The following is a 4,902-nucleotide window of genomic DNA, read 5'->3' on the forward strand; positions in this document are numbered from 1 at the left end:
GAAACTCTTTTGTAAGTTGAGGTACCAGTGAAAACATCAAATCACCTACATTCTGGTAAACTCACTGCATAAACTTTTAAAAAATGATGATGGACCATTCAAATTTTGCATTTTAGGGGCACCTGGGTGGCTCTGTAGTTGAGTGTCTGCCTTTGGTTCAGGTTCTGATCGGGGGTCCTGGGATGGAGTCCCACACTGGGCTCCCTGCAGGTAGCCTGCTTCTCCTTCCTATGTCTCTGTCTCTCTCTGTGTGTCTCTCATGAATAAATAAATAAAATCTTCAAAAAAAATTTTTTTTTGCATTTTAAGCAATGACACCTAAGGAAGGCCATGTAAATACAGTTTCTGGAAAGCAACTAGAAGTTGACCATTATACAATTTTCCATTTTCAATAATGATCATGAATATTCATGATAATATATTCATTTTAAATGTTTAGCAGTAAGGTAAGAATTTCTAAATTAGCATGCCTAATGGAGTACAGTGTATTACTGGAACTTGAAATGAATGGTGGACTTCTTTAACCTCTATAAAATCTGTTGATTCTTTGCCTTTTCCTTTGCTCTCATCACAGCAGCCAAAGCCATGAACTCAATGAAAAGACTGAGAAAATTAAGTCAGCAAATACAAAGAATCACCAGAATAGTGCCAGGAAGAGTAATGAGAATTTTCCAAAACTCTATTGAACTATAGCCCCAGGATACCAAATAGTGAAAAGCAACCATGATAAATTATTGCCTTCATATAAAAGGACTTCAAACATATTTTTTTTCTTCAACTGGTATAAAGAGTTTTTTAAAATCTGATGGTAGTTAAATTATAGAAGTTTTCTGAAAAATATAATTGTAAAGAAATTGGGAAATAAAGAATGGAAAAAAATTGGTTTTGATTTTTTGAAAGATGTAGTTCAATTAAGTTCAATTCAACAAATAGTTATTGAATACAAATTAGAACAACATACTATAACAAATGAGGACAAACAAGTAACAACAAATAGATATCAAGCATATCTGAAAAAAAATTTATCAGCCTTAGAAAATAAAAAGCTAACAATGCTTCTTAAAACTTTAATATTTGGAGTTTGCCCAAGTGGTTCTTAGTCTATTTTAAAAGTTTGAAGAAAAAAAAAGTTTGTAGAAACCAGTTTGCACTTTATCTTATAAAATATATGTTATCTTTTAAGTAACCAGAAAAGTAAGGAGTAATGGAAGTATGAAGGAAGATTGTTGAAAACTTAAATTATCATTATTTCTTTCAAGATTTGTCTTTTATTTCTTTCTTATTTTTCAAGAACTATATTATGTACATAATCTCTTTTGTTTGAGGGAATAAATGGTAGAGAAGGATGAGCGGTTTGAACAGCTTTATTCAAAGGAAAGATAAGTAACACAAATTATGATTAAGTAAATGAGGTTGGCAGGCAGTATGTCCAGATACTGGGAAAGCAGTGGAAAGAACGGATCCTGAAAGAGACATAAAAAAATACATCAGTGAAATTTAAGGTAAGTAAGAATATTTAAGGATATTTTTATAGAAAATAGACAAATTTTAAAAAAGAAAGGTCTTTAAATCTGCCAGTTTTCTAATTAATTATTCCCTCTATTTAAAGAAGGATAGAAATGTCAGAAAAGTAGTTGTGTTAATAGAGTAAAAGAAATCAATATAATCTTAAAATTATTTTTATGCAAATTCACTACTAGAATGGATCCTAGAAGTAAAGAGAAGTTATTGTCCACATTGAGAGAAGTTGAGATGTTAGAATTACTGTAACAGAGGTATGAATTAAATCGCTCAGAGAAGTAGGCAGCTTAGTCAGGAAAATTCTCCAGGTGACCACGTGCTGTAGTAGGGCCCAAAGTTTATATCAGTCATTGAAGAAATAAAGAGTAGGTGATGAGGGAGCCACAGAAACACTAAACATTTGGTGATGGCTTTCCTCTGCATGTCATAGATGATGGTGGAAGAGGCTAGTATAGAACTTAGTTTGTTGACTGCAATCATAGGGCTCTAAAACAATAGAGGACAAAGTTACAGAATCGAACTGCCAGAAGCTAGGAGTGACAATTAGTATAATAATTGAAAAGGTCATACTATCAGCCAGGCAACTTGGAGCTACAAAGAGTTTGCGGAAGGATCATGGAATATAGCACTCCCCCCAGAAGAAAGATGGGCAGACAAAAATAATATCACTAACTTTATATAAGAGGAATACATCCAGTATGGATTACAAGGAATCTGAAGGCAAATGTCTCAAAAAAGCTTATAGCTTCCATATCAGTTTTTGAATGTGGGATAATTTTTAGACTTGGAATCTACTTAGCAGAAAATATGTCTGTAAAACCATGGTGATTACATATGGCATAATCATATGGTATAAGACTATTCCAGTTCTTCCCCAAAAGGGCCTATGACTATTTATTTGGGTTGCAGTGCATAGGGGAAAGGTAAATATCCAGACATTTTGAGGGTGTTGAATAGAAATGCTGAGTTGACATTGATAGCTAGAGGCCCCTGTTAGAATATGAATATATGGAGCCAAATAATGGATGGCCAAAGTTGACCATGTAGTGATCCAACGGACACACAGACCCTTGGTGATCATTTTCCTCTCCTCTCTGTATTCATAGTTTGGATTTGGATGCTTAACATTTGAAGCAGCCTCTATCTTCCCAGGTCACTGAGGCAAGAGCTATTATATTAAGGAAGGCTGAGTACAAGTCTCTGAAACTATCCCACCTTACCCCAACATATTAATAAATTAAAAACAATACTGCATCCTGTGTGTGCTGGGAGGGGTGTAGAGGGGTGGTGTGGTGATGACAGATATTAGGGACACTATGAAAGATATGAAAGATGCTAGGTTGGTGGTATTAGTGGTACCCAGTACAATTCTGTTTAATTTACCAGTCTGGCTCCTGCAAAAATCAGATGGGTCCTGAAGGATGACTGTAGACCACCAAAGTGTCAAACAAATTGTACCTCCAATCATACCTACTGTGCCAGATGTGTAGGCTTTACTAGAACAAATTTATGTGACCTTGGGTACATGGTATGTAGCCATAAGACTTGCTGCCCAGATGCAGAAAATGCACTTTTCAGACAGTCAGAGACTCTTGAGCATATCTCAGCTGCAGGGAATTGCAAGGCCTGAGGCCACACCCTTTCCAGGGAAGCTTGTATCCTGTTACTGTGCAAGGTGAAGTATACGGTCTAGGCCATATCATCCTGATTCAGGACAATTCTGATAGGCAATATTCACTCCAGAGGTCATCACCAAGCAGACTGAGGATTTTTAGGCCTTTTGCTCAATAGTGCCCCTCTCATTTCTTTCATACACGTTGATCCTAAAAATAAATAAACAATAACAATAACAAAAAAAACCTGTATCTTGCATCCTAAGCTCTATCTTTGTGTCAGCTTCAACCTGAAACATGTTTGACTCCTCTTTATTACAAATGAGGTAATTGGTTAATTATTATATTTTCCTCCCAGGCTTTATCATCTTTACAATTGCAGAGATAATAAAAACTGTATTCTCTGAATTTTTCAAGCTTTTTTACATCACTTTCTTAAGTGACTCTTAGGTGAGTCTTTATGTTGTGTATAGGATGGGTTTTAGTCCCTGTTTTATAATGGAAAATATATAAGGACCACAGTTAGTAGGTCCAATCATCTTTTTTTTAACCCTCTCAAAAAGTGCTTATGATGCCACTAAATTAGTCTGTGTATATCCTTCATAATTCATGGGCAGGTAGTTAGATTTGACATGAGCTGAAAGCGGGTATGGATACAGCGGGGGGGTTCTCAGTGACTTAGCCCATAATCATGGGAATAAATCTAGGTTTCTGAAGATGGAATGCTTCGAGCTATCATTGTGTGATGTATGGATATAAATATAGGGGCCAAAATGTTATCTTATTTTCAAATATATGACAAGGAACAGTCCAGCATTCTGGTATCTCATATTTATTACCTCTCTTGAATGAGGAGGCCTACAGGATTCTAGGTGTGCAAGGTGATTGGCATCACTTACCTTGCTAGAGTAGAGCAGAGGAGAAAAACTGTAGCCTTCATTAGGCATTGAAATTTCTGAAATTCTGAGATTTCTGTTTACTTTTGTATTAGGGTTTTTCAAAGACACAGAACAAATAGGATATGTATATGTGTAAAGAGATAGATCTTCATGGAATTGGCTCACACAATTATGGAGGCTGACAAGTCCAAAATCTTTGAAGTCCATGTTGCAATTCAAGTCTAGAAGCTGTCTACTAGCAGAAGGATAGAATTCCGTCTTGCTCGGGAAAGGTCAGTCTTTTTTCTATTCAGGCTTTCAGGTGACTGTGTGAGACCCACACACATTATGATGTGTCTCTATAATATAGGGAATATCAATAAAGTGATATAAATTATTTTTTAAAAGGACCAAGTAGAAATTCTGTGCTTAGAAATTACAATAGCTAAAATGAAATATTCACTTGAGATGCTCAATAGCAGAGTTGACATTGCAGAAAAAAATCAGTGAACTCCATGATGGATAAATTGAAATTATCCAGTCTGAGGAACAGAAAGGAAAGAGAATAAAAAAAAAATGGACAAAGGGGGCAAGGTGGCAGAGGAGTAGGGTCCCCAGCTCACCTGTCCCCACCAACTCACCTGGGTAACTTTCACATCATCCTGAAAACCTACGAATTCGACCTGAGATGTAAAGAGAGAACAGCTGGAAGGTTACAGAGAGAAGGGTTTGGCTTCTAACAAAGTAGGAAGACGAAAATTAAAAAAAAAAAAAAAGACCCCAGTGGGGGAGGGGCCCCGCGAGGAGTCAGGCTGAGGGGGTGCGGGAGCCTGGGGACAGGAGAGCTTGCAGGGAGCTGGGGCAGGATCCCAGGAGGGGCAGTGGAGGGT

The 4,902-nt window shown here is 36.7% G+C and overlaps 1 long non-coding RNA gene across 1 annotated transcript; it reads right to left on the reverse strand.

Moving 5' to 3' along the window:
- Positions 1-1,510: 1,510 nt before the first annotated feature.
- LOC112644501 (uncharacterized) lies at positions 1,511-4,699 on the reverse strand. Its single transcript, XR_004805833.2, has 3 exons — positions 4,654-4,699; positions 4,034-4,371; positions 1,511-3,344 (listed from the first exon to the last, which is right to left on the reverse strand). It is a non-coding gene; the product is annotated as an uncharacterized LOC112644501 (long non-coding RNA).
- Between the last annotated feature and the right edge of the window lie 203 nt (positions 4,700-4,902).

This window comes from Canis lupus, chromosome 1 (genome assembly GCF_003254725.2).
Source record: "Canis lupus dingo isolate Sandy chromosome 1, ASM325472v2, whole genome shotgun sequence".
Taxonomy (NCBI): Eukaryota; Metazoa; Chordata; class Mammalia; order Carnivora; family Canidae; genus Canis; species Canis lupus.